The sequence below is a fragment of the Vespula vulgaris genome, chromosome 2 (genome assembly GCF_905475345.1).
Source record: "Vespula vulgaris chromosome 2, iyVesVulg1.1, whole genome shotgun sequence".
In the NCBI taxonomy this organism is placed as follows: domain Eukaryota; kingdom Metazoa; phylum Arthropoda; class Insecta; order Hymenoptera; family Vespidae; genus Vespula; species Vespula vulgaris.
The window spans coordinates 4805573-4822086 of record NC_066587.1 but is presented as its reverse complement, the minus strand read 5'-3'; the positions used below and the strand labels follow the sequence as shown (position 1 = coordinate 4822086).

At 40.7% G+C, this 16514-nt stretch overlaps 1 protein-coding gene across 3 annotated transcripts in view; it reads right to left on the bottom strand.

Annotated features, from left to right (window-relative positions):
• LOC127072762 (early growth response protein 1) overlaps positions 1-16514 on the bottom strand; it is a 217822-nt gene that overhangs the window by 50608 nt on the left and 150700 nt on the right. Inside the window, exon 3 of one of the 3 annotated variants that reach the window (XR_007785582.1) lies at positions 9205-9763. The exons of the other annotated variants lie outside the window; for them this stretch is intronic. The gene's annotated coding sequence lies outside the window, so the exon portion shown is untranslated. Of the gene's footprint in view, positions 1-9204; positions 9764-16514 lie in introns of those variants that run through there. 3 annotated transcript variants of the gene reach the window in all.

Genomic DNA, 16514 nt, shown 5'->3' with positions numbered 1-16514 from the left:
ACACATCGATCAACATTTTTTCGATCTATTAATGATTCGAGACATAAAATACAGATATATATCTACGCGCGTTGAAAACACGGGAGTAGCGCGAAAGTGACTAAGCTGGTTTCTAACTTGACAATGATCGATAAGCTAATCCTAGATCTCGAACGATAGATTAGATCTATAGAGATGAGCGAGGAGAAATATAAAGAGAGAAAAAAGAAAAAGAAGAAAAGAAAGAGAAAGAAAGAAAGAAGGGAAAAAATAAAGACAGGAGGATTTAACGAGAAGGAGAAAAAGTTGCTTTCCTTCTTGTTTTTATCTAGCTTCTTGTCATGAACTGTTAATCTTGAATGATTAACATGAAAGGAGAGAAGGATTCTGTCGTCCTCGTGCCTTGTACTACGAGGACGATCCTTTCGATTGGACGATCGCCCTGGATAAAGGCCAGGAGAGTGCCACCAGAGTTGTACAATCTTCGTGAATACACGAGCTTGAAATAGTAACGAAGAATAGTCGAGGGTTTGAATATGCTCGCAACGTCGACCGAAAGTGACATCGAGAGTACGAGGATGCGGAGACTCGTGAAAATGTGAGAAAGAAAGATAGAGAGACAGAAAGAGAGAGAGAGAGAAATAGAGAAAGAGAGAAAGAGAGAAAGAGAGAGGAAGAGCTTGTAGAGGAGGCTGCGGAATGAACGATGATAGTCCTCGCTTGTGGATTCTGCGAAGAAAAGAGAAGAGAAGTGGTACGTGTGTGCGAAAACGTCGGTCACATCGTTTCGCGATTGCCAAGACGTACGACAGGGTGGACGGATAAATGGAGAACGCCAGCGGAGCGTCGCGTGGGTGGCTGCCCGTCTGTCTGTCCGCAAACTTTGCACCGTCGCGACGCTCTGCTACGACGCCACTAGACGTCCTCTTTTTCGTGTGGTTTTCGGTACCATCCAACGTTGTCTCGCTTATATAAGCTATCGAGGAAAAAGCTCGTCGCTTAGACTACAAATAATACTATTATTTGTCCAACTTTCTGATCGATGTTTTTCTTTATTTAAACGATATAACTTTTTGTTTCATAGAATTTCGTTTAATAACCGATCGATCATTAATTCTTGTTTTCTTTTCTTCTCTTTTCTTTTTTTCATTTGCTTTCCGTCGTCGAGCTTGCAGATTTTGTAACGATGCTGAAATTGTTGAGAATTGAATGAAGAGTTTAACGATTCTAAACAATGTAAATCAGAAAATATTCTGAGATAACTCTTAGTCGGCGTTAATACATCGAATGCCACGTGGACTCCGCTGGATCACATCGAATTTTCTATTAAAATCGTTGCAGTCATTTTACGTAAAATGAGACGCGTTCAAGAAATACTTTATAATGTCATCAGTGGATGCATAATTTTCGTATACTTACGATGCAATTTTCGTTGCCCATTGACAGGTCACGCGACATAGTAGATCGTTTTCGACTTATAACAGAGCGTACTGTTATAACTGTGTTAATATCTTGAAGTTATCAATTGTATATTTTTAATTTCATTCGTTGTTTCTTATTAAGAGTTTATATTACTGTTTATCGAAAGATTCGGCTTGCACACCCTTGACGGATCGTTGGACTTTCTCTCAAAGGTCATTTATTACTATACGGAATATTTACTCTTGAGAAATTCGTTGGATACATGCTGAAGAAACATATTTTAATTAATAACAGTAATTATATGTTTCGTGTTTATAGTGCATATTATATATTACACCTTTCTCTGTCCACTAATTATTTTTTTAGTTTTATAAATATCATAAATTATCTTTCATAAGCGTTTACAATGAGTGCAATAACGTGGGGCCATATATGGCCCATGTGGCCTGAATGGAAAGTTACGTGAAAATAGCCCGGGTATGCAACGTGTTAAGAGTAAGTACCATGTAGCTCGGCGATATTGCCGTCATCGGTCCGCGCGAACTTTCGGAGCAACGGGAGCAGCATGGTGGAATTACACTTGGGAGTAGATACGTTCGGTGCCAAAGGAATCCAACCGAGGATGCATTATATAGTAGTAGTATTTTGCTACCCCGAATGGCTTTCGTATGATGTATGATGTACGTCGAGAAAAAGAATATTTCATATCAAAATCAAATGTCTCTTGATAACGTAATTGGACAGGTAGTTGATGAAGTTGATGTCGGATGTACAATGTGTAATTTTGTTTTATATAAAGCCTATGAGGCCTTACTTTTCTTGTAAGACGTACTACACAAGTTGGCGAACAATGACGCGTGATTAATAAGCTGGTTCGCGCGTTAATCGTCTCTAAGAAGTAGCGAAAGGACGGGCGTGGATTTAACGAGACAGATAGAAACCAGGGCCTGGCAAAAAGAGAGATAGTAAAGAGAAGGCGCAGTGGTAGTCATCTCCGTCACGTGCATTGTTCCAACGGCGTATGAAATATAATTTATGATGGCCGGCTTGTGTGACGCTCGCTAACTCGTTTGTAAGATCGTCGCTCGTGTTGAATATTGTTCAACGACGGAAAAGCCTTCCAACGTCAAAGTACGTCGGGTCTATGTTCAAAACGGAACACTCGTGTTTCGATTAGCCTTGCTCGACGGATGACACGGGTAAGTCCAAACGATTCCGGAAAGACTACGACGATCGTCGTCGCGAACGAGCTGATAATGTAAGAACGTTGATCGTTAACAGCTACGTAGTATTTCCTACTTCATTTCTATTCTAAAGATCTTAAATGAAAAGCGAATCGCTGAATAACACGTTTATAACTTAGTGTAACATTTTTAATATCAGTACCGAAGCATTTCCCGAAAGATAATTTTATCAAAATTATCCTCGTACATACATATATCTTAGACGCATGGGTATAATATATCCGTGTGGGAGTTTGATATATACGTTGCAATTAATCTTGTTAAAAGTATTTACTAAATCATTGAAATTGATGATGACGCTAGTCCGTTGATGGCGCAAGAACGGGAGAGAAAGAGAGAGATATAGAGAGAGAAAGATGTTTTATTGGCCGCTCGGTCGTTGTCGGGGGTGGCGAAGGTGTAATAATAACGACGATAATATATAGCACGGTGCCGAGGATCTCGACGTACGATGAACAGAGATTTCGCGCTGCGGCAAAGCTCGCATCTTCCTCTGGGATCTATTCTATCTCTCCATTCTTCTCTCTTCCATCTATCTCTCTCATTCTCTCTCTTTTTCTCTTTCTCTTGTATTCTCGTGAGCACGATAACGTGGTTAAGGTGGGTGGCCTCTCGGGAGAGAACGGACAACAATCGTACACGTGTACCCGTCATGCCGAAGTGTCGTGGAGTTTCGAGACGAAACAACGGAACGCGAGTTGACATCTATTCTCGCTTTTCTCTCTTTCTCTTTCCATCTCTTTCTCTTTATCTGCTTCTTCCTTTCTCTATCTCTCACCACCTACTCCGTTGTTCTCTCGAAAGCCAAGACGACACGCAAGTCTTTACCTCGACGTTGTTCGCCACGAAATATTCGCGATCTAATCTGATGTAATGCGAGATGCCGACGAAAGATTACTTTTCCTACCCCTTTGGAATTCTCTTTCACTTCCCCAACATACTTTCCTTTCCAAAGCTTATCTGATTCGCCTTTGATTAATTTTCTCCGTTTCGAATATGAAAATTCATGAAGAAATCTCTCTGTCCCGTTATCAAGTGGACGTAACCAGTTCGTGGATTCGAATCGGTATCGAATCGGTATCGATTTCTTTTTTACGCATATTGCGATCTACGACCTATCTTTTTCTTTCTCTCTCTTTCTGTCATTTCTTTTTACGATCGAAATACCTTGTAAAACAGGTCCGCGATTTAAACACCGCGATACGTCAAATCCCGCAAGATACGAGAAAATCGATGCAAACGTGATCCATGTTGCTCAAGCTAAGTAACTAACGCGAACGTATGTTAAAAAAGAAAGAAGGAAAAAGAGAGAGAGAGAGAGAGAGAGAGAAAGTGAAGGGAAGAAGTATGGTAGAAAACGATTTAGTGGAAAATCGAAATCGTCGATAATATACGATCGTTAAAACTTGTTCGCACTTCATATGCACCGTTTTAAATCGTCCAAAGGTGCCTCGCGCTAATCGCAGGCACGCAACAAGAATCGAGATTACGAAAGACGTCGATTAGCGAGAATCTTTGAACGTACGACGTTACGACGGACGAACGAATAATCGAGAGAAATTATTTTCCTCGGGATCCTCCCAGTTATACTTTTAATAGCTGCCCGATACGCGAACTTGTAATTGTGCGGTAATCATCGTCATTGACAATTTTACGAGGGAATATACAAGTATACGTGTAGGTATGTTATACGTCTCGTAAAAGATAGCTGCGGGCAAGTAAGCTGAATCTCTCTTTCTCTCTTTCTCCTTATCTTGCTCTTCTTATTTTTATTTCTTTTTGGTCCTTTTTCTCTTAGTTTCTCTCCTTCATCGTTGACTAATTTACATAGAAAGTATGACGGCGAACGGCGAGAATATATTCGACATTGCGTCGTCAATAAAAAGAAACTCTCAGATATTGTCGATCGTAACTTCTCGACAAGTTTCTAATACTTTTCGACGCGAGTTCGGACATTTCGATCGTCAAACATTCGCAGTAGCAAAAGACCTATTAATAATTGTTCTCTCTTTCTCTCTCTCTCTCTCTCTCTTCTTTTCTTTTTCTCTTTCTTTCTCTCTCTTTCTCCCTCTCTCATAAACGACGACTGGTACGTTTAATAGTCGAAAGACGTTCTAAGCGATCGTTCGTCGGATCGTTAAAACTAATGATTTGAAGAGGAGAACGAGAAGAAGAGTGTCTGGTGTGGCAAGGTGGGCTAAAACGTTGCGAATTTGCCATAGACTCAACGACGCCGAGAGAGAGAGAGAGAGAGAGAGAGAGAGAGAGAACGAGAGAGGAAGGGGAAGAGAAAGGAAAAAGAGAAGATGGAGGCATTCTCGTAGAGCACGACTTTTCATCCACAGCGACGAGGCTGACGTCGAGTATGCGATGGCGAAGATCTCCACGGTTATGTAACAGCGCATGAAACTAATATATCAGAGTTGTCCGAGTTTGTGGCAAACTTAGATCGCTCTTCGTCGGGGCCAAACGTAGACCGGCTCTCGATTCTTTTTTCGACAACGAGAAATTGATTTTCTTTCTTTTGAAATTGCTAAAAAAAGAAAAGAAAGAAAGAAAAAAAAACAAAAAAGAAAAAAGAGAGAAAATAAAAAAAACAGAGGAGAAGAAGTAAAAACCGAACGAACGAACAAATATATTCTCCTTCTCCTTACGATTAACGAATGAACGAGTTATTTTTACACACGCTGTCCTTTTCGAAGTATTTCCTTTGAAAGCCAAGTACGGTTACGAAGCAGGAAGAAAAATGTAAAGAGATGGAACACGAATGAGCAACCTGTCTCCAATAAATAAGAGCTCCTCTCTCAGTGATTTTGACAGTGCCGCGAGAGTAAAAATTTTTTCGCCGTGTTAGGTTATACGCTCGGCGTAGAAAAAGGGAAACCATCTGCTATCCCCCAGGCGACCATATTCTTCTCGTCTCCAAAGGATGCAGACGCATCATCCATTTCTTCGTTCGTTAAAAGAGAAAGAGAAAGAAGGAGAAAGAAAGAGAGAGAGAGAGAGAGAACGAACCCTTCTTCTTTTTCCTCCCCCGCTGCCTTTCTCCTCCTCTTCCTCTTCCTCTTCGATATCGTTCGCACGCACACGGCCAAAAATGCGGTCGAGGCCCGTTTTTGCGCGGTCGACCAGGAATACGCTGCTTCTTCTCTCGTGTCGACTCTTCTCGCTTTTCGCGAGATCCTCCGCGTCGATCCGGCTCGTCTGGGTAAAACGTCTCGGCCGAGTCTGAAGCCGAGTCTGGTTTGCTCTCGTCTCGTCTCGAATGATGCTGAGAACGTTACGGATAGCCTCGAGCGCCCTTCAACAGATTTCCGCTTTCCACAGAGCGCCATAGCCTCTGTGCACGCGAGAGAGAGAGAGAGAGAAAGAGAGAGAGAATGAATGAGTAAGAGAGATAGATTCGCGCGCGACTTAATACGCATTAAAAGTCGATTAAGTCCGCGTTAGTTCTCCTCTCTTTTCTCTTCACTCCCTACTTACTATCATATTCTCTCTTTCTCTCTCTCTCTCTCTCTCTCTCTCTCTCTTTCTCTCTCTCTCTCTCTTTTCTCTGTTTCTCTCTTTCTTTTCTCCCACACGATGAACCACTTTACCAAGAAGCGCACATAAAAAAGTAATTAACGTCAATTCGTTCGGTCTTTTCTTGTCCTACCCTACGATCCACACCGAGCTTACCAAAGTTTATCATTTTTCAGACTAATTAGATTTCACGCGAGTTGCAAAATATTCAAGTAGAGTGGCGGGCGACCGGAGCCGGGGGAACGTTATGCTCGTCGCGTAAAATCGCATAATGGTCTACCGACGAGCGGACATACGTGCGAAACCCGAGAAAACACCGATATTAATGACGCTCGTTTGTCCGCGACGACTACGAAATGAAATTTTTATTGCTTTTTGAGAAAGAACGATCGAGAGATTTACGTTTATAAATGTACGCTATAAGTTTGTTCTTTATTGTATTTGTTAATAAATCATTTTCTTAATAAAGATGACTATAATGTAGTATTTAGTCTTTTTCACTCTCTCTCTCTCTCTCTCTCTCTCTTTCTCTCTTTCTTTCGAAAGATTCGACTCGAAAAGCTACGAGTGTACATTTGATTCTCTCCTTCTCGTAAAGTCGCAAGAAATGAAGACGTAGCTCGCACAAAAGCATTCGTCTCTCTCTTTCTCTCTCTCTCTCTCTCTTTTACACACAATTCCAGGCAAACTCAGCGACGTGTTCTACTGTCGACGGACGTTTCTCGATTTTAGGGTGCATCTGTTAACTCTCAGTCGGAGACTTTAAACTCGTCTCTTACAAAGCTTCTTGTACAATGCCGGTAAACGTTAACCCACGCTTTCGCGACACTCGTGTCTATGTACATATGTGTTATATATAAGTATGGATACATGTATGCACGGTAATGCCATTGTAAAACGGCGTACCGTGTGACAGTTTGTCTGACATATCATGGTACGCAAGATTTACTGGTAACACCCACATGGCAGATGCGTTCAACCGCGCGAAACGCATATTTATTCTCTTTTTGTTTTTCTTTTTTCCTCTTCTTCTTCCTTCCTTTTTTTTCCTTTCTTTTAACCTCGTGAAAGTTAGGGATACTTATAAATGCCTAGACAATGGGCGACGAAAAGTCGGAGATGTCGGCCGCTTTAAGTGGCACGCGGAATTAGAGAACACGGGGAACATTGGCCGTTTATTACATTGTTCGAACGCAGCACATTCCGTTCGTCCAGTTCCGCGTCGTTGGTATTTTCAGCGATGACAGCTAAATGCATCGCTATGATATATCGCTGAAACGTGGAATAGTTTGAAATATAGTGATACTAGTATTAGTTAAAGCTGGGCGAGCCACCGGACGTAGCAGCAACGAATCTATCGCAGTACCTACGTACCTTTCTTCAAGAGATATTTATGTTATAAAGAATAGTTGGATACCTCTGTATGCACAAAGCATGCTTGAAAATTTTCAACGTAATAGTAGTAAACCTACGTTATCGTTGCTTCCATAGAAACGAAGAAATAAGTAACAGGATCCTATTAAATTAAGAGAAATCTAGGATCTTTCGTAAGCGTTCTTAAACATATCAAGAACGAACTCCCACATAGGTTGAAATCCCAGGGCGAAATACGCGTTAATGATACGGTCGACGCGTATTTACGAGCGGAGAGAGACACTTTAGCCAAACGAACAACGCTAATGGGATTATAATGGTACCGGGCGTAAATTTTTTCAGTCGCCATCGATGGCTTAAATACAGGTTCTACAACGTTCGGATGATATATATTAGTCGGCATAGCATTTAGATAGTGATTTAGGAGAAGAAATAGTTGTCACGGCAGATAAACCCGATGTGTTATTAAGCAGGCATACATTTAAAATATACGATTACTTTAGTCACCTTTCCGAATGAACTTCTATCCTATACTATTAAACGAGCAATTATAATATATTTGTATATTTGTCAATTTTATTTTGAAAATGGATCTAATGATTTTGATGGAAATGAAACGAATCTACCGTTCTCGTGTCCGAGAAATCGATTTAACTAAATCTCGACTCCGGGAAAATTCAATTAGGAGATTAAATTCAATCGGATAAGATAAACATGATATTACCATATTGAAGTTGAAATGGTCTACTAGGATATTCCTCGAACGTTATACGATTATGTTAGCGATAGAGACTTATAATTTTTATTGAAACTTACTCAACTACAGAAAAGATGGACGCCCTACGAAGCGTCGAGATTTCAACTTTAATAAGAAGAAGCACCGTTGGAAGAACGAGCAAGCATGGAATGCTGTAGGTTGCCTTTTCTCGAGTCAAGAGACGAAGTAGTTTGATAGTCTTGCTACCAACAGAGAATCCACGTTAATTTCGTAATGTTGCATGGAAAAAAATGTTGAGCATCGCTGAAGTCAACCTGAATATAATAACTATGGAACTCGACTATGAAGAAGCAATGTCAGTTATCCCGACAACATGGAAAACTTCAAGACCGCAGTAGAATAATTACAGAAAAGAAAAGTTCTTTTCTCTCTTCGTCCTTCACTGTGCGAACGATGCTCGGTCTTACAGATCATTATAAACCTATTTTATCATTATTATAAATTTATTTATCGATAAATGTTTCTTCTAGAGGATATCTTTTTCTGCTTGAATAACGATGAAACCGTCAAGGCGTTATCCGAAAGTCCATCTAAATTATCTTATCCGTCATTCCGCGAACCAAGTAGAACGAAACTCGTTTCTGATCGATCTCTATCACCGTAGGAAGTCTACGTATTTGTTTATTTCGTGAAAGTCGCTACTACTCGTCATTAAATTTATTGTTATTTCCATCCGACAGATGGGACCGACAGATTCAAACGATTCGTTTCTATCAACAGAGAAAAGCGACCTATGCAGATACTATGCGTACTTCATCAAAAAGCGGAGAATCATTATCTCGATAAGGAAAAACAAAAAAAGGAAAGAGAGAAGAGAAAAAGAAAAATACTGTTACCTCGTTCTCACGAATCATACGTGGCGACGAAGTGGAACGTAATAATAATTCACAACTGTCGACACGACTCCGTGATCCAGCGTTTTCGAGCGAACGAATTAACACCTCGTTTCGGAACCAAAACGGAAACCGAAAACACCCACTAAACGTCACTCGGCGCATCGCATAAACCCGAAAACAACTATCTTTTCTCGAGACCCTACGAGCGCGTGTAGTTGTTTCACGTGAGCATTAATTTCTTCCTCCAAGTTGCACGAATTTATGAATTATGTCAATGTAGAAATGAAATTTGATTAGTATCAAGTGAATTACACCGATAACTCTTAGCATCTTTATTGAGATATAATGATGAAGAAAGAGACGTGTTAGCTTATCCAGTTTTCACGGGATATCCCGAGATTCCGTTGGATTTCTAGATAATGTAGGAGGTCACTAATGGCCCGGAATGGCACTTGAAACAGCTTCTTTATCGATGTAAACAACCGCTAAACTCAGTGGGCGCAGAGTATGCCGTGCCAAAGTGCCGTCGTATTTTTGGAACGCACTCAGCGTCATGGCGTCTCACGTCAGCACGCCCTCACTCGCACCGCCAACGTCTAGGTACTCGTCTGTAAGAAAAATAAGAGCACGATAACGATGATAACAGTCCTTTTCTGCTACTTGAGAATTTGTAGGACAAATGAGATTCGGATAACGAGGAAATTTCGTTGGATCGATACGGACGAACGCAAATATCTATGGAAAAACAAGTATCTATGGAATGAATTTAAGGGAATATTTATGTGAGAATAGGAATAAATGTGACACGAACTAATACGCATGAAAGCGTACGAAAATAACGACGAATTCCAGGATTTCGGTGACTCGGTTAATTGGCAATCCGAATAATCGACGGGCGGATAATCCGAGTTCAAGCATATTCGCTTTATGAGTTCTCGGATCTTCTTCCGAAAATTCTACGATGCGCCCACTAGGAGAATGTTAATATAACGTTTACGAGGGAGCCCGAAGCGGAGCGGTCATAAATCAAACGTCCGAGATAGATATCGTCAGTCCGTTCGCAGCTTCCGACCGTCACTGACATAATACGGACAATATATAATAGTTTGCAACATTTCATAGGGCATAACGTTCCGAAATATCGTTTCAACGAATCGAGATTCTGGAATAACTGAAAAAAGAAAAGATTAACGTTACTTGAGAAGAAATCGTTATTTTTACTCGAGCGTTTTAAGGGCTAAGAAAATGTTCCAAGAGTTTCGCGATGATCGAGCTAAAGGAAGGAGCAAAGAGAGACTCGCGAAGCGCCAATTAAAAAGCAATTACTATTCGCAGAGGCCTACGCGAGAGAAAAAGAGAGAGAAAGAGAGAAAGAGAGCGAGGGTTTCACGCGAGTACTTAAAGCGCGGTATCGATAAAAAGGGCAGTAAATTTGGAGCGAGCACGGGGAAGGACGAGGAGATTTATCGTTGTTCGTGGGATCGAGATGATCCAAATAACGAGACATAAATCGACTCCGGGCAATTTTCGAGGCGATTCCGGGGGCCGATCATTTCTCATCCGGACGCGGTCGCAGACTACTTGTCCTGGCTATTATTGTCATCGGCGTTACAATACGAGCGCAACGAAAGAGGGAGAAAGTCCAGAGAGAGAAAGAGAGAGAGAGAGAGAGGGAGAGAGGGAGAGGGATAATCTCGAAAGACGCGACTCGCTTCGTACATTCATTCGCATTTCGCAGATGCCCTGGGGTTTCGTTCACTCGAAGCAGGGAAACCATGACGATTCATAGTCTCGCGGGTGTTCCATTAATGAGGAGGGCCACTCCTTGGTGAAGGCGAGCGGAGCACTGTTATTATAGCTGTTCATAACAGTCAAGCTGGGCGCACAGGCGTTGGCAGGCGTGTCGCGCTTACGGTCTCTCTCTCTTGCGACTATGAGGCATTGAGCGTCTATTTTCACGCTCTCCTCGCGAACACCGTCATTCCTTGTTGCTCGCACCGAATAGCTTAGCGCCGAATGTGCTTAGCTTTGGACACTTCGCTTGTACAACTTTCTTACTTCTATACTTATTAGTCTTATTAGTTTACTACTACGACGGTTGCTTGAAAAAGAAAAGAAAACAAAAAGAGAAAAGGAAAGAAAGGAAAAGACGTAAATCGTAGGTTAATGTGTAAGAGGAAACTTGAAAAATACGATTCACAGGATACATTAGTAGACTTATTATGACCATTACTGATTTCTATAGACCATCGATTTCAAATATCGTGTCTTGCTTCTCACACAGTCAAGCGAAAGATTCTCCTAGATTATTCAAGGAAAATCCTGGCACCGCGATTTAATTAGAATTTCTCGTTCTAGTAGAGCGATTAGACGATCGTTAAGCGTTCCTTGTCCCGTTACTAACGAAGAGAGACCCGCTAAACGCTTCGATCATCGTCGCACCATCAACGACTCGCACGCATTTAAACCTTTTTCGTGCGGAACAGAGGCGACGAGCGACATTAAAATTATAAATCTTCGTCCTTCCAGCCAACTAACATTCTTACTTCCACTATCGCGCCGTAATTCTCGCAACTCTTCGAGCATTTTTGCGCGCGTTCACTCGAGACGGCGACGACTACAGCAGCAGTTGCTTTTACACGAAGACTCCCCTTTCATGGGCGGAGATATATTTCCTCAGTATTCACGCTATTTAAAAAATTACGCGGTCATACGAAAATTCAATGGGATATAAATTTGACCGACTCGAAGAGATCGATATGTGTCTCGTGTAATAAACTATATCTTAATCGATTCATAGAAATTGATTAAAACTTGAGATGATGCCGACATCGAGATGGTCGACGCCTATGTAAACGAGTCAAAAAGCAACGACTCGCTCGAGAACAACGACGAGAGGACGACGCGTCGAGAAAGAAGCAAATTAATTTACTCTTCCAAAACGTTCGCACGTAATACAACGGTGTGTGCCGTTGAGAAAAAAAGGACGAAAGAAAGTAAGATAGATCAAGAGAGAAAGAGAGATAGACGTAGGACAGAGAAAGAAGAACAAGAGGATCCAAAGAGAGAAATCCAGCCAGACAGTGGAGGGCGTGGGAGATACATTTATAAACTCTCTTCTGTGTGAGCTTAGAATCGCGTGATTTAGTGACTAAGGAAGAAGATCGTCGCGCCTCCGCTTAAAGTGTCTCTCCTTGGACGTTTCTAATCTTTCTCTTTCTCTCTCTCTCTCTCTCTCTCTTTCTCTCCCCTTCTCTCTTTCATTTTTTCGAGCAACGTGAAACGTCGTTGCTCTTAAAAAATATAAGATCGATAAACTCGATGGGAAGTAGCGACGTCGAGCAATGCATTACTGTGACTTCTATCGGAGATCAACTTCCGCTATTGACTGACGGGGATTAGTTTTATCGATTCTGACGAATTCGTTCCTCGTTGTAAGTAAGTACATAGGTACGAATCGTTTCTTGTCTTTTTCTTAACTAAAGACATTGGTAACGTGGATTCGATTCGGATTTAGACCACCATGAAGTTAATAGATGTGTGTGTGTGTGTGTGTGTATATATATATATATGTCTATGGTCATAATATATTCCCATGGTATTAAAAGTAGGATGAAATTTCGTCGAAGATGGAACTCTTCTTTCAATGAATAATACCTATAACACATACTTTCCATCGTCCCGACAAAAATGTACGATCTAAAAGCTGTCGGTTATCGGCGGACAGTCGGTTATTAGCCAATTATCGTGAATTATATCGGACTTCGTTATGGGCGTGAATTAAGTCATATCAAGACCTTCCTCACGAGTAATTACAAAACACGTGTGTGCGTTGTGGAGTAATTACGGGCACGCGAAAGCGAACACCGGTAATGAAGATGTCTCTCGTAAGATCTTATAATAGTATTAGTAGTAGCAGCAGCAGTAGTAGTAATAGTAGTAATAGTAATAGTAGTAGTAATAATAGTAGTTGTTGTAGTAATATAGTAAGGTAGTATAATAATCGTCTTGAGGGCGTCCTCTATGGTCGATCATTTTCCTCCTAATTCCGTCGCAAAATTATTGGGTAGCAAAGAAGAGGAAAACGACGATGAATACAAGATGGAGCGACGCGTTTCATAAAACGATACTCTCGCGGAAGTTTCATTTAAGCGATAGACCTCGAGGGAAAGACGTTTCCACTAAGGAAAATCCGTTTGTTTTGAGAGTGAGTGCTCGTCCGAACGTACGAGTTCCATTATTTCCCAATGTATTGTAATACGCTCGTCGGATTCCATTAAGCTAACAAATGCGTACATATATAATCCGTTGCGGGAGAATCTAGAGTGCTAGCATCCATTTTGTGCTGCATTTCTCAACGCGCCGGACAGCGCGTGCTTCTTTGAGTTACTCCTCTGCTCTTCTCCTTTCTTCTCTCTCTTTCTCTCTGCATCTATCTCTATCTCTCTCGCGTTATCTATCTGTCCCTCTCTCCTTTTCTCCTCTTCCTCGGTTCATCATCTTCTTCTTCGTTATCTCTGTTGTCTTGGACCTCTTAGATCTGTCTCTTTATTTCATCATATTCTCTATAGAAATCTAATCGACCGAATGAAGAAATAAAAATGATAAATTTTATCAGATAAAGATAGATCGAGTCTGAGAATCCTATGCAATTATTTCTTAAAATAATCAAAAATATTCGAGCGTTATCTTTGTGGATAAATTACACGGACTGCCATAAATTCACGGCATTCCTAAATCCGTCTAGTATTTCGACGGAAATCACGAACACTTTGCTCGTATTACAGAGTGGCACGATGTTACTAGTGCGTGGGTACATCTGACACGACGTTTCGGGATAGCAGAAATAGCTGGTACGCGTTGAAGAAAATCAGGGACCGTGAAATGTCGTTATGACGTCGTAGTTACCTCTTTACGATTAAAATTTTAAACGAGTGATTTTAATTAAATGATTCATTTCATTCTCTATGCCAGGTATGAATTTTCCATTAAAATACTTCTTTTTCTTTTCTCTCTCTTTTTTTTTTTTGGTTCTTTTAGAATATTTATTACTTTCGAGATGAGATTGGTAAAGGCTAACTAGACGAAAGATCGAGACACCCTCGTTATTATATAGAGAAATTCCTTTCCGCGTTCAGGACGTCTCGGCGAGAAGCTCTAGTTACCGTTTGCCACGATGTTCGTAAATCTTTCGTCGAGGCTAGAGAGCCGTCGGGTATTACGTTGATGCACTATTTATAAACACGTGACATCGAGGCGAGTGGTGGTAGGTGCGGGTGGGCTAAGAAAATCGCCGCTGCAACACTCTCGAGTAGTTTCGTGTTCTCGCCTACTCTCATCCACCTGCTCTTGTATAGCTACTGAATGTTCTACTGTCCTTTCTCTGCTTCTCTCTCTCTCTCTCTCTCTCTCTCTCTCTATCCTTCTCATTCTTATTTACTCTTACTCTTTCTTCATGTTTACTCTTTCGCTTCTCGTCGTTCGTTACATTAAATTCCATGTTAGGCGGAGAGAGAGGAGATTTTTGATACGAATACACAGGAATAATTAATACATTTGAATAGTCATAATGAAAATAAAAGAAAGTAATTAACTTTAATTGTAAATTAATTTTAATGAGACTAGTGTCTACCACTTGGTCGATTATTCTCTTTTAAAGAAACGCATGAAAGAAATGCGAAAGAAACGAAGATATCGTGGCGATCGTACAGAATGAAGAACCTTGTCGTAAAAAGGAACACGATTATCTCTCGAATGAGAGAAACTATCTTCTATACATGTGCGCATATTTACGTGTTTCTTTTTTCTTTTTTATGTGTACGACTACGTAGGTACGATTTCTTGCGGAACGTATTAAAGAAATTTCATGGCTATCTTTCCTGATAAATGAATCTTCGAAGAGTTAACAAATCATACATGCACGTATCGAATTACGTATGAAAATTGTTCCTAATGGGAATTGATTGTTGGAAAGATAACCGAACGATCGAATTTTCTTTTTCATTGAACGTACAAATTCAAAGAAAATTAATGGTTATCATGGTAATTAAAATTGCATTAAAATTACTTCTCGATTCGATCAGACGAAAGAAGAGAAGAAATAAAGAGAGAAACGGAAGAAGAATAACAAGAAGAAGTTGAAGAAGAAGTAAAACAAGAAGTACAAGAAGAAGAAGAAGAAGAAGAACAAGAACTAGAACATGAACAAGAACATGAACAAGAAAAGAGAACAAGATGAAAAAGAGGTCTTAAGAAAGATGATGAGATTTAAAAAAAAAGAAAAAGAAAAGAAAGAAACAAAAACAAAAAAAAAAGAATAAAGAAATCACAAGTCTAATCTTAGTCCTTCGATTCGTAAAAATTATCGACGGTGTGCCCGTAATTATCTTAAAGCTACCGCGATACAGCGACGGGAAACGTGTATATCATATTTCTTGTCGGCTTCTGCCTTTCTGCTACGTTGCGACGGCTCGCTAGCTTGCTCGCAAGAGGACCAAACGCGAGTGAGACGTTCGGTGCGCGGAACCAAGTGCATTAATCTTCGACTTGGACGGTTGCGTTAATGTAATCGTTTAATAAGTCCGCTTTATTAACTGCGACCGCTCTCATCGGGCATTAATTCACCCTTTGCCGCGAAACTCGGCCTACACCGAAAATCCGGCACGCGAGAGCTGGATCTCTCTCTCTCTCTTTTTTCCTTCTCTTTCTCTTTTCAACACACGGAGAAGAGAAGAAGCTCAAAGACCGGGCAAAGAAGGATCAAGGGATATACGCAATTCGAAGAAGATCGAGATCATTCGGAGAAGCCAGCTATAATATTACATTCCTCTGTTGCTATAAAAATTTCAAAAAGAAGTGATGAAAATGTTATCAATTCTTTTCACTCGTCTTTATCAAACGGAAAATCTAGTACCAGGACATGCAAATATCGATCGTTATTGATAATTTCAATCTCATTCTCGAGTCAGTAATGGATAAGATAGTTGAGAATAAATAAAAGCGTTAACGTGACATAACGAATGAGTGCCTTTAACGACGTGTGGTAATGGTAATATATCCAAAATGGCGCGATAGCGTCTCGTAGACGACGACGAAGTAGAAGAAGCAGAAGCAGAAGAAGAAGAAGAAGAAGAAGAAGAAGAAGAATGAAGTGGGATAAGGAATAATGATAACGAAAAAGATAGAAAAAGAATGTGAGATAGTGGAGGATAATACGCGAGTAACGCGTTTGTCGGCAATCGAGTATGCAAAGTAGAACGTGTGCGCGATTTATACGACTTCGGTCTATATCTCGTGACAGAAGAGAGAAAGAGAGAGAAAAAGAGAAAGAGAGAGAGAGAGATGGGGGGGGGGGATAGG